Source organism: Vidua chalybeata, chromosome 2, assembly GCF_026979565.1.
Source record: "Vidua chalybeata isolate OUT-0048 chromosome 2, bVidCha1 merged haplotype, whole genome shotgun sequence".
Classification (NCBI taxonomy): Eukaryota; Metazoa; Chordata; class Aves; order Passeriformes; family Viduidae; genus Vidua; species Vidua chalybeata.
This window is the reverse complement of record NC_071531.1, coordinates 98,374,890-98,389,104: the sequence shown is the minus strand read 5'-3', so window position 1 is coordinate 98,389,104 and position 14,215 is coordinate 98,374,890.

Sequence of the window (14,215 nt, the reverse complement as noted above, 5' to 3'; positions counted from 1 at the left end):
TGCTCCATTTCCATCCCTTGCCCCATTGATGCTGCAGTGGTGCCAGTCTCAAGCTCCATTGCAGCCCTGGCCCAAATGTGGGTGCTAGATGTCCTGGCTGGGTAATGGGAAAGGGTGAAGGGAAGCAAAAGAGGGTGGTTAGGGCTACGAAGGTCTGTGGGTGCCTTCAGTGCCCTGACAACATAAACTCTGTAGCTTAAAGAGCTATGAGGAGGAAAGATCTTTCATAATTCAAAGATAGGGGCAATAAGAACCTTTCTGGTGTCCCATTACTGGGTGAAGTTGAGTAGTGCTTGTTTCTGGGATGACCTGTAGGCTCCAGCAAACAGCCCAATAACTACTGCTATATTTTGGGAAGAGCACGTGATCAGCTCAGGAGTCCACCTGCAGTGTCAGAGCTAGAGGCCACTCACCCTGTGGTTGCCAGTCACTTGTTCTTTTGCAGTCAGCAATTCTGTCTGTATCCACCAGTCAATAGAGCTGCAAGAAAACCAGCATGTAAAAAAAATGCAATGAACCTGAGTCATGTTCTTGCTGGCAATCCCTCCAAGAAGGACTGGGGAGGTTTAGGTGCGCTGCTTTAAGATGCAGTCCCACCCTACTAATGGAGATTAGAAGGCGAGGCAGGAGACACAAATAAAATGTGTCAGCTCCTCAGTCTCGGTTCACAGCCATGAGCAGCTGAAGCCAAGACCTGAGGGTGGAGGAGGTATGGATGCCTCCCTAGCAGAGAAGTGGATGGCTGGCAAGGTGGGATCATCTTGAAACACTGCTGCTCACTTGGCTACAAACCACATGTCAAGAACAGTCTGTAAAATCATGCAACTTGTAATCACAGGATTGCTACAGAAGTTTAAGCTGTTCCCTAAAGCACCCATGGGTCTCATGCCTTGCTTGCCCACAGCAAAACGGGACATCCAAGTACCTCTGACTTGGGACGCACGACAGCTGTCACCAGGTGTTACCACTGGCACGGCAGAGTGAAAGGTTTTTTGCCCTACAAAATCTGCACTGTTCATGTGCTCTCTAACTCTCAGCAGACATTAACTTTCATGTCTTGCCTTCTAGTACCTCTAGAGACAGCATGACTGGGGCAGGCTCAGACCCTTGCATGGCTGTGGTCCCTGCCCAGACCCTCTGTGGCTGTCCTGCCATATGTGCAGCTCTCCACCAACTGGCTGAACAGCGTTTTGGGTGTTGCTCTCTTACAAAAAGGGGTGAGTAACGCATGAAGTAAACGACAGCAATGCCTTTGACACTCATTTTCCCTTAAGGTACATGTACTGTTTTGGTGAGACCATTAATGTGTGTTTGCAGTTCTCTCCATCACTGAGGTAAAAAAAAATTGTCTTCATAGGAAAAGAGTTATGTTCTTACCTCATTGCAATTGTGGCTTAGTAATGACAGTGAGCTAAATCCTGGTAGACACTCCAGCTTTGTCAAAGGCTACCAACAAATGCCGTGTGAGCTAAGAGGTAATGCTCCAGGAGATATGAGATAGATCCACTGAAGAGAAGCCCATGGTAAGTTGCTGTGTAGAAAGATCCACGACTCCCAGGTCAGGAAATCCCTAAGCTGAAAACAGTTGAAACACTGGGAAAGTGCTGGGGGGAGCATCACTTTTTTTCTTGTTCTTATGCTTTTCTTAATACATACGTTTACTGGTGACTGTTGGAGATGCAACAGTCTTACTGAATTCTTGTTCAGACATGCTTTTGGTCTGACCCACAATAGTTCCTATATTCACAGCAGATAATTAGTGAACCCTGTCAGTGAACCATGTCAGTGTGAATTTGATACCCAAGTAGTCCCAGAGTACAGTGTGGTCCTCCAGTTTCAAAACAGGTGGTTATGAGTGTCACCTGGTTGTCCTGTTGCTGCTTTGTCCCTTCTCTGGTCACCCACCCTGGAGACAGCTTACCTTGTGCCAGACTCCAGTCTGGGGTGAAAACAGCTGCTTTTTTGGAAGAAAACTCCAGCCATAGGTTTGGATGGTACCCACAAGGAAACACTCCCAGGATGCAGTGGGGCACGCATCTCATCAAATTGGCTCTCTGATGTTGTTTCCCAGTCTTTCAACAGTGTCTCAGTAGACCTGGCAGTCTGAAATACTTCTCTACAGCAGAGCAGCTTGTCCTGCTACCCATGGGCAGTATGGTCAATGGCACCTTGCAAAAACAAGCAGCTCCAGTGGGCTCTCAGGAGCTGTGCAGACTGGTAAAGGGCTCAGGGAAATGAGGGCCCTCCTCAGTATCTCTGTGCCAGGACTAGTCCCAGAGAGCTGCCCTTTCTGCTGGAAGAAGTCACTTCTGGGGGCAACACAAAGCTGGTGAGGGAGCTGGCATGAGGCTGGCTTTGGGAGAAGTAGTGAACAGCCCAGGGTCAGGATTAACAAATGCCTCATTATCTGCAGACGAGGAACAGAAGCATTGAGGGAGCAGCTGGATAGTCTGCTAGCATCTTCAGAATCTGGGGAACATTGTTAATGAAGGAGGAACTGTAAAACCTCTGGTTATTCATAGGTTCTGTGTTCTTTCTGAGCCAAGTTGCTGTCTCAGCATCTTTGTCCATGCTTTAACTGGGAGAATAGTTTCTACTCCTTCTGGTTCAGAGTATCACTTTCCTTCTCTGCTATTCTCAGAGGAAATCCCAGAATCTGCAATATTTCTTCATCTTCTGTTGCTCCCTGTTTTTAGGCAGCTCCACAAAAGAGCTGGTGAGCTGCTGTTGGGGGTGACAGCAAGGTGGGCATGAAATAGGGGCTTCATGGGCAAGGATCTTCTGCTATGGTACCCAAGCAAGAAGAGCTGAGGCAGGTCCCAGATGATGTCCGGGTCCAGACCAGGGAGTTATATGGCCAGGTACAGGGATAGCTGCAATGTAGCTCAGGCAGAAACCAAGGGCAAAAGACCTACTTAAAAACAGTGCCTGAGATAAGGGGAGTGAGTCCTTGCCAAGGCTCTTCACAGCTTGTTCTCAAACAGCTCTTTGATTCAAGGCCAGACAGCTGCACTGTCAAAGCTGGCCCTGGGCCCAGGCAGCCCAAGCCCCAGGAGGAGGGGGATGTGCTGAGGGCCCGGGCACCCACCTAGAGCTGACATCCCTTTCTCCAGATGTCTGAGCTCCAGGCAGCCACTGAAACTTGACAGGTCATGGATATTCACACCAGCTTTTCCAAATTTAAGTTAGATGATGATCAGCAGCCAGAATGTCATCCTGCCCAGAGGATCCAAGCAGGGCTTCTGAGATACTGTTTGCAGAACCATGGATCCACCACCTCATGGCTTTGGCCTTGAGATGCAGGTGCTCAAGAGGCTGGGCTGGGCTGTGCCATAAACAGCAAAGCCTGATGGGCTAGTGTTTTTTCTATAAAAAATATTTTGTAGAAATGGCTCTGGGCGGTCTTCCCCATGGCCCAGAGCCTTTGGCACAGGCAGCCCGGAAATGCACTGGTTGGAGCCCAGTTCCAGAGCCAAAAAGGGCCAGGAAATCTCTGGCATAGGGAATGCTATAGCTGAAGGAGATATTAAAGGAATGCAATTTACAGGAAAGGTCCCTGAGGACCTGGGAGTGACTGTCCGCAGGATGACTCTTAATTTATATTTCAAAGTGGATAATTCAATTTATATAATTGGGAGGGTTTTTTTTATTGTCATGGCCTTTCACCTGCAAGCCCTGCTATGATGTTCTCCCATGAGACATGATGGCCACCAGTGTGAGAATCACTATCTTTTGACATCTCTCTCCCCATTCCCTGTCTCACTGCATCTTCTAGGCAGAAGGGCTCCTCAAAGTCTTCTGTGGAAACTGTGGCAAGTGGAGAATGTCACAGTGGTTGAGGGAAAGCCTGTCTTGGGAGCCATGGGACTCACATCAGCTACCCAAAGCCCCTGTACTGCATCCTGCAAGAGTCATGGGCCAGATAAAGGCTACTGCTCTCCATCTGTGAGGAGGTGGCCCCTGGGATAATGAAGACAACTGTCAGCATCACTTGCAGCAGGGTGCTGGTATTGCACATGTCTGCGTGGTCACAGTGTGTGCACAAGATGGACAGTTCAGAGCTGGGTGTGCTGCCCAGGCCTGGTGTTGGTGAGGTTCAGCAGGGATGGCAGCTCTGTTGTCACAGCCCAGTCCTGACAGCTGGTAGGACACATGCCCATGGCCTGTCCTCCCCAGAACTATTGGAGCTTCTGCAAACCAGCCTGTACACCCACCTCAGGGCTTCAGCTCAACCATTAAACACAGGAGAGCCCTGGCTGGCTCTGGTTGGTCTCTCAAAGAGGATCCAGACAGGACAACCTCATTTTAGTGAACACACAAAGTCTCTGGAGTGCTGCGAGATCAGATCTCATCTTGCAAACTCCCTTATGCTGACAACCCCAAGCAATGAGACATTTCATAGAACCATGGAATATACTGAGTTGGAATAGACCCACAAGTATCGTAAGTCCATGTCTTGGCCCTGCGTATCTGACAAGGTCTTGTATTTTGGCAGCACAAGGGAAAAGGATGGTTTTTCTCTCGTAGCCTCTGATTTGGTGGCACTGAAGGATCACTTCTGAAATAACCTAACTGCATGTTTGGAGCTCTGTAGGTGGGGTGACCTTCATCAGCTCTAGAATGATAATGAGAAGCCATCCTGACAGCTTCCTAAACACCACGGTGCTGGGACGTTGATTCTTTGAAGAGATGATGAATGATACACAATAGCTAACACCGGGATAGGAGAGAGCAGTTTGATCAACCATAGTCAGTGGTGTTTAGCTAGCACAGATGTGAAGAGCCAGCACATTACCATCTCTACTGGGCTTCCATGGCAAGATTTCGGCAGCAGGGGCGCTACAGGGGCAGCTGCTGCGAGAAGCTGCCAGAAGCTTCCCCTGTGTCCTACAGAGCCAATGCCAGCCGGCTCCAAGATGGACCCAACCGTCAAGGGCAGGGTGGGGGGAAGGTGTTTAAAGATTTGGTTTTATTCCCATTACTCTGCTCTGATTTGATTTGCAATAAATTAATTTCTCTGAGTTGAGTCCGGTTTGTCCACAACAGTAGTTGGTGAATGATACCTCCCTGTCCTTAATTCAACTCATGACCGTTTGTCCTGTTTTTCTCCCCATATCCTGCTGAGAAGGCAGAGTAATAAAGTGACTTGGTGGGCACTGGGGGTCCAACCAGGGTCAACCCACCGCACCATCACAAAGCATGATGAGCTACTTCAGATTTTGGTACATGTTAGCACTCTTTCCCCCAAATACAGTTGCTGAGAGCTGAAGGACTTACATCTGCACTGCAGAAAAAAAGACAGAAGTATCTCAAAAGTGGAATTGCAGTGACACCAAAGCCTTCACTTGGATTTGATCTAAATTCACTAACTTAGACTAAGAATTTCTTTGTGTGTAAACAAAGGCAATTTAATGACAATCCTTATGACAAAAAAAGGCAAAGATTTACTGAAGTGGATCTGGGGAGCTTCTGGTTCCACCACCCCCCCCCCCCGCCCCCTTTATCCCCCAAATCCCAAATGCAATGCATTTGCACACTGTGTGCATGTTGTGCAAGCAATGCCTCCCTGCACCCAGGCTGTTTCTGTCCCTGGTTAATGCAGCTCTGATTACAGCATCCTTGGAAAGGCGGATTTTCTTTCACATTCTCATATCCAAGTATTAACCTGCCCTGACATCACTTCATTTACCAGAGCTGATTGCTTGAGATTGCTTCACTGCAGAGATTATACAGAAGTAGAAGCAGATTCCAGTGACTTCTGTTCTGCGAAACAAGTTCTAGTTTCTGCTCCACTATAAGTTAATACATATATATTTATATATATTTGTATACATAGTTTGATATGTATACATATTTCTCTCTCTGTGTGTAATAGCTTGTCTTCCTACTGAGATAAGAAAGTCACAAGTGCAGTTCTGTGTGAATCTGGAACAAGATCTTGCTTTTGTGTTCCTTGATGGAAAAAAGTCAGCTGGAGTTATGGTTATGGTACCAGCACAAACCCTCTACAGCTGGCTACTGCCAGCTCCTTCTCCTTTGAGGAGACATTCTTTATATTGAAATCCTGAAAATGCATTTGGTACCAGGCTGCTATGAACAATATAGAATATCCTTCTTGTTTCGGTAACTATGATTTGTAAGAAGTCACCAAGGTGGTGAGTCTCTGTGCTTACACATGGAAGCTGGTTTCACATGATTATTGGCAAAAGTGGCAATTTTATTTTAAAACCTCCTGTGATCTGATCTCAGGATTTATTTGGATCTTCAGTCCCCATGGCAATAGCTTCTCAAAGCCTGAAAATAACAATGTGCACAGCTATTTTGACTGAATAAACCAGAAGCCACGTATGTATAAAGCTAAGTGTAACAGTGTGTGCTTGTGGGGTGAGGGTTTTGTTTCAGTCATGAAAGTAAACAGCAATTTTCCAAGTGCACATAAAAATATGCTTTGCTTGGTCAGATGTGTCAAGTGAGAGAGTGACATTTTTATATTGTCACTTTTTAAACCAGATTTGCATTCACCCCTTTGAATGGCTTTCTAATGATGTGGCATACGTGCACTGGGAGCCCATAAGGCATCACTCTTCCCAGTGAAGAACCACTGAAATGGTGTCATGGAGGAGGAGAGGGAGAAAAATATATTCTAGCTTAATTTTGGATGACCATATGTTCCCCCTTTGAACTGGAGCTGTTAATCAAAATGGGAAGCCTTGTGAGTCGTTTTGGTTAAGAATAGAAATCTGTTTTCATCTTTGGTGCTGCCTTAGGAGTTGGAAGATAACGTGTGATGAAGGAAGAATCAACTACACAGTAAGTTTCTTTACTCTGAGTAAAGAATGGTTTTCTGCCATTCTGAGGGACCTTCATTTTGTCCTTTGAGGGTGTTCCAGAAAGACTGTGACTGGATTAATCTCTCCATGCAGGTCGCCAGGTAATGCATGGACTTTCTCTTCTGATTGCCCAACTCTGCATCACTTCTGGAGCCTGTCTCCTGTGTGATCCCTATGCAGGAATGCCAGGAGCTGGCAGGCACAGAGTCCCTCAGGAAGCTGGGCACTATTTACCAGTGGTGCTCACCTGCTGGCTGGTATTCAGCTGCTGGCAATCTCACCCAGGTTGTTGTGCGGAGAATGTTGAGACAGCTGGACCTACACAGAGCTTTATTCACAGGGTCACAGCTGGCTACATGAATTCACTTCAGAGATAACAGCAACTCTTTGGAAAAGGTAAAAAAATGAAAGGAGAAACAGAAGGGAAAGGAAAGCTCACCTCCATGACCAGCTGGGAGGAGAAGGTACAGGAGGTCTTCAGAGGAGAGTCCTCCCCTAAGCATCCTCTACTGACATCTGTCACCTCTCTGCAGACAAATTTCCCATGGTAAGTATATAGGGGTTTTGGGGAGTTTTTTGACCCACTCACTTACTGCTGATTGGACCCAATGACTGAGGTTGAGTCAATGACTTAGAGACCTTTTCTGATCTAAATGATTATATGATTCTAAAAATGATTATATGATTTTATTATTTTTTTGTGTTCTCCAATGTAAGCTGAGAGCAAGAGCCCAGGAATAGGAAGAGACATGGAAAAGGAAGGTGATTCTCACGCTGGTGGCTATTACTTTTCATGGCAGACTGTCGTAACAGGGCTTGCAGGTGCAGGGCTGTGGCAATAAGACAAAACCAACATGGGTTGCATGGGGATCCAAGAGATCCCAGCAGCATGGCAGGAGCAGTGAGGAGCCTGTAGAGCTCCAGACAGGAGCTTTTCATGTCGCACAGGGTGAGGCACTTCAAGCTCTGCTCAACCCAGAGCAAAGCTGTGGCATGGCTGAGAAGCACACACAGCTGGGAAACAGTCCCAGTTGGAGCTGTACAACTCTAAATTGTCTCTTTTTATTATCACAACCAGCAGAGCGGGTGATGACAACGACTCGCTACGATGACATCTCGCCAGCTGCGAGCGAGCTTGCTTAAAGGCAAGTGTCCTCAGCCCCAGCTGGAACAAGGGCATCCCAAGCATCCCATGGGACTTGGATGAGGTGACTGAGGCCTCATGGCTCACTGGCCAGGATGGGGCAATGCCAGGTGCTCCACTGGACTTGCCAAGCCCCTGCTGGAGGAGATTGGGGCCCATTAACTCCAAGCTTGGCGTGGGACACATCACTGCAGATGACTGCCATTCCTGTCTCCAGCATCCACCGATGGATGCTGTCATCCTGGACAGGGACATCCAACCCACTGGTAAAATAGATTCACCAGCTGCTGTTTTCCAGCAGTGGGGATTGAGCTAAGCCAGTCCTGAGTTTGGCTGGGTGAGCCCAGGAGGGAGAGGAGAGGAGAGGAGAGGAGAGGAGAGGAGAGGAGAGGAGAGGAGAGGAGAGGAGAGGAGAGGAGAGGAGAGGAGAGGAGAGGAGAGGAGAGGAGAGGAGAGGAGAGGAGAGGAGAGGAGAGGAGAGGAGAGGAGAGGAGAGGAGAGGAGAGGAGAGGAGAGGAGAGGAGAGGAGAGGAGAGGAGAGGAGAGGAGAGGAGAGGAGAGGAGAGGAGAGGAGAGGAGAGGAGAGGAGAGGAGAGGAGAGGAGAGGAGAGGAGAGGAGAGGAGAGGAGAGGAGAGGAGAGGAGAGGAGAGGAGAGGAGAGGAGAGGAGAGGAGAGGAGAGGAGAGGAGAGGAGAGGAGAGGAGAGGAGAGGGAAAAGGGCAAAAGGAAATTAATAAGGAGTGCTTTAGTTCCTACTTCACTACTTGTCTCAAACAGTGGATTTAAAATGCAACCTCAAGCAGTATGAGTGTTGGCAAAGCTAAAACATGACAATGACAACATAGCAGGAGCAAAAAAATGGGAGTGTGGACTGTTTGAGAGGGGAGGGAGCCTTTTGTAAGCAATTGTTTACAGATAGTTTTATGATGATTCAACACAGTTGATGTAAAATCTGGCTCAGTTGAACTGGGTGTCAGCCAGCCTGGTGTGGCTACTAAAATTTAGCTGAAATTGGTATTTTATACCAATTGTTTTAGGTGAGGAGAGGGATGCTGCCTTTTGGGCTGGCATCCCTCCTGCCAGCCCCAGGCACAAGGGCTGGTTCTGCTCCCCAAGGCCCCTGCCATGTGCCAGTATGGGTGGTTGGCAGGCTTGTCGAGAATCAGGTCAGAGAACTGATCCATGGGAAAAGAGAAAAAGTGAGAGAGGTGTTTGTGGTGGTCTTTTTTCTTTTTCCAGGCTGTTTTTCCTGCCCTCAGCTAGCTACTAAGTGAGAAACCACCAGGGCCTCCCAGAAACCCTCCAGCAAACCTTCAGCAACACGGATCAGTATTTCCCCAGCTGCCAAGGTAAATAAAGCAGTGAGGAAAAACAACAGCGGTAAATCCCAAAACCCTGCAAGCCTCCTTCATCCACTTTGAAAAATGGTAGTGACAGGGGACTCTGTTTGGGGGAAATGCTGGGTGGGTCCCCTCAGAAACCCCCTCGGCAGACCCATGTGCTCCCCCTGCCCCTTGGTGGGAGCGCTGCTCACTTTATGAAATGCTGAGCTGCACATCACCATGTCCCTTGTCAGCACTCAGCAAGCTCATATTAAAACAAGAGGGAGGCCAAGTAGATGAGAAACTGAAAGCAGCTTCCCTGCTGGCTACAGGGAATTCCTTCCCTGGCAGAAAATCATTGCCAGATTTAGCAAAATTCCTGCCAGATTTCTTCCACATAATAAATGGGAGTTCAGATAATTATCTCAGTGCCACAGATTTTAATTTTTTAAAAGTGTTGCATAGAAAATACTTGGTGAGTTCCTGGCATTGCTCTGTCAGTGTAAAAGGAATAGGGCTTCCTTGTGTTTGAAGAGATAACAGTGCTCCAGGCTACAAAAGATAACCGTGCTTTTTAATTTAATCTTACAGCCATGACAGCAGTGCAGGGGGTCTCTGCTCCAAATATGCTCAACCTGCATTGACTGATGGCTGTAATATCTGAAACCTGGTAGGTTGCTCTGGGGAAAGTGCCAGAATAAGCATCTTTTGCTTACTACAGAATCTCAGAAGACTCAGATGCAGTCAGATGTAAATACCTGGTTTGGTAGATAATACATTTGGGGTTCTGTTCAGACTCTCACTAGGTGCTGGTAGTGGTTTGCTAATAATTACAGTTACATTTTTGAGTGGTATCAAACACTGGGAGATACATTTGCGTCCTAAAGCTGGAGAGTAAATCCCTGCAGATTATGAGAAGGAAAGAAGACCATTCACTCTTCATCTTCCTTTTACATTTAACTTTTACATTTAACAGTTAAGACAGAAACTTCAAGATTCTGTGCAGATCATTAGAAACCTGTATTGGTAGGGACCATAATAAAACATGATTACATTTTTAAAATCTAGTAGAAATGCAATGCAGGACAACAAATGCAGCTAATAAAACTTCACCTCTTAGACATATTTGACAATATACATGTTATTTGGAGCTATAGTTTTTGGATGTTACTTATAGCATTAAAAAAGTAGTAAATCCCTCATAGTGAGTATTATTTAACATCTCTATTTCAGTTCACTCCACAAAAGGATGCCAAGAAATTAAACAATGAATTAGAGGGCAGATGCTTTTCATCAAGTGTCCTTAATTGCTACCCAGGTTGCATTTCTGGCAGATCGGCAGGACGCCTCTGCAAAGGGCAGCCATGGTGATGAAAGATGCCACAGTGACGGGCACGTGAAACACCACCAGCAACCTGGCTAACTGTCACAAGCACAGGTCCAAACCAGTCTATTGCAGCAGTGATTTTTCAAAATGCCAGCCGTGCCCATGGCCCAAGGAACAGCTTTTTAACTCACCTGTGAGAAGCTAAAATATGGGGAGGAGACCCACAGTAGATGCCTGCTGCTAGTGAAGCAGGGGCCCGAAGTTGGACTGCTTCAAACCTAAATTGGCTGCCACCTTTTCTTTCCTACATACCTTTCAAAATAATGGGTAATGCTGTGTCAGTCCCCTTCTGAGCACTGCCCCATGGGTTTAATTACACTTTGTCTCTGAAGGCACAGTGTCTGCTCTGCTCCTTGATCTGTCGTGAACTTAGTGACACCAGGGACCCCTTTTTGTCACCTTGGCAGACCCCACACACTCACCATTCTCATCTACAGTGGGGATTTTGGCAGGATTCAGCAAACTCATGCCCTGGTCCTACAAACTGCTTTTCAAGGAGCAGGGAGTCAACACAGGGAAGTGCAAAGAACCCAATTAGGGAACAAGTAATTAATTTTCCAGACATCTTCTTTTGTCTTTAGATTTACCAGGCCTTGTAAAGGGCATGGGCAGCCAGTTTAGTTGCACTTGGGTCTCTTCGTGGTGAGTTGGCTGGCGTGGGGCTTTTTATGGACCACTCTGATGGATCCCCATAGCAATTTTCCCCAGGAAATACAGGACTGGCTTTATCACTACTGGATTGTTGCTTTTCCCTTGCATACCTCTCCTTTTTCCAACATCTCCTTGAAATGATGGGGGCTATATGTAAGAAATCACATGCTTTGGCATAAAAACATCTGATCTCAACTCAGCTTACCTAGATCAGAAGGAGATTTAAGCCAAATCACAAGAGTATCCTCTCTGCTTTTGGTGTTGATTTAAACTGGGGAGAAAGTAAGAAGACTAAAGATTAAATGGTCTCTCTTAGACACTGCCAGCCTGCCTGAGCAAGGAGCATGAGTGGTATGGGCTGCACCCATCACCTTCAGCTTCTTAACACGGACACACACACTCTGGGGTCAAAGACTTAAAATATTCTTGACCCAGCAGAAGAGCACACATAAACCACAAAATTATTTGCCATGAATCACAAATCCATTATTTGAAAGACAAGTGTCCTTGAAAATTGCTGAGGGATGCAGGTCATCCTCTTAAAATTCTCCGTGGCTCTTGGCGCAACAGAGAATGAAAAGGTGAAAGGAGCGGCGATGCTCGCTGAATTATACACCAAAGTGGCTTCACAGCTGCGCCGCTGCCTTGGTGCCTGAGGGTCTCCTGGTGACAGACACAGCAAACAGAGTTACAGAATCACAGAATATTCTGAGCTGGAAGGGGCCCACAAGGATCATAGAGTCCAGCTCTTAAGAGAGCGACCCATCACTTGGGTTAAACCCACAACCTTGGAGTTATTAGTGCCATGCTTCAACCAGCTGAGCTAACCTCAGGGAAGACATTGGGAAGCAGGTCTTGTTTCTGGTGCACAGCAAACACCAGCACATCTGGTATAGAAAGCAGGAAAAGCTACAGGATGTTTGCACCCCTTCTTTGGGTGACAAAAAATGAAGTAATACAGAAATCACACTGATTTACCCTAATTTGATAACTATATGCTATCTCTTATCTTCAATAAGCTGACAACTTGTGGTTTATCCAAAAGAAAAGGATCTTTTCCAAGTTTCCATACTGCCATGGATTAACATCCTTCTTCAGATGCTGCCCTAGAAAGCATTGCCTTCTCCTCTCAAGTTTTCTCCCCATGAGCACTGGTGCCTCTGCCCAGGCAATGGCTCCAACTGCCCAGGTCACCAGGCAGGACATGGATCATGGAGCCCATCCCAGGTGCCCAGCAAAGTCACCCTGCTGTCAGAAGGAGGCCATGGCCTGGGCTGTGTCTCTGCATGCATGTGTCTCTCATCTGCCTGGATAAACCTATCAGCTCAGAGCTGTGTAATGTGTTTCCTTGATGGATCACTATAAAATCACCAAGAGATCCTGAGGCAGCCTGATACCTGTAATCAGCTGGAGGAGCAGATACTGCTTTGGAAGGTGACTTGGCAGGGGAAGGCAGGGTATTTTTCCCTCACACTTTTTCTCTCTGTCTGGTCACAGCAGGTTATTTGACAATTGTTTAAACTGGTTAGAGAGTAATTGTTTTTCTTTTGAGTAAACCCAAGTTGAAAAGAAAGAAAACTGTCTGATCTTAAGGCTGTGGTATAGAAAGGAGGAGAAGAGGGCAAGGCTGTGTAAAATTACACTGTTTGAGAAAGTCACAGAGATTTAACTGCTTACAATCCCATTAGGCTTGTGCTGAAGAAGAGAAATCTGGTTTATGCTGGAGGAGGGTTTCCAAAGCCTCTGCCATCACAGGGAGCCTGAAGCAATTCCTGCCTGGGTGATGTTTTCAGCAGACACCCAGGTGGGCTGCTGCCAGCTGGGGTGGCAGCTACTGCGCTGCACTGCCTTGCTTGTTCCCATGGCCAATCCCCCATCTTGTCCCAATCACTGTTATTTGGATGTACTAGAGCATCGCCCCAGAGCTGGCAACCTCCACCCCAAGGATTTACAGTGGTGTTTTGTCCTCTCCAGTGGGCCAGGAAAGAGGGCCAACCCTTTAGGGTGGCCAGTTTTGGGCCAACATGGTAGCCTGGGATATGCCATGTTGGCTGCAAGGTGCCACGCAGCAGTCTCCGAAGGGCACTGCCGTGGCCTGCTGCAAAGAGAGATGATGGATAGAACTTGAGTGTTATGGAAAAACATGGATTCCTGAAATTATGTGATGGGTCCTGCCAGGTCCCAAGATGTCGGGTTGGGTGATCTCTGGCAGGTTTGTGCAGGTATGAGGAACATCACTGCTTGTGTAGGGCTGTGTGTTTCATGTTAAGAGCCAGCTCCAAGCAGGATGTTGAGCTGTGGAGTGGCAGGTTAATCCCTTGTGGGAGCTGAGATTGCACAAGTTATTTGGGAAGCTGAAAGCTAAACTCAGATGGAATCAGTAGTGCCAAAGGAACTGCAGCCAGCCCTCATTTCAGCAACACCACACTGCAGTGCTCATTTCATCCAAGGCAGAAAAATCTCTTTGAGCCTGGATAACCTAGCATCAATAAGTACTGGAGTGTTTGACTTAATACCTGCTTACTATTTTACTTTAAATACTTTAAAATAACTAGCTAGGAAGTTATTTGTATCTCTTTCATATCCAAATTGCAGGAACACAATTCTTTTGCACTGATGGAGTTGTAATTTAAACTATTAGTTAATTCTTTCTCAATATTAACATTCCAAGAAGCAAAACAAGTATCAAGACAAAAAGCAAAAAGGCTGAGTGAAGAATATTTACACTATCATTTGTCATATGTTAGTCTTCAAATGGCCATCATCATCCTCATTATTGTGCATATTATGATTAATCATTAGCAGTTCAATGTTCATCTTCAGGAATTCCCTGAGCTTATTCCTCAGGCTTCCCTTACACAATTGATAGGTCCTGACGAGT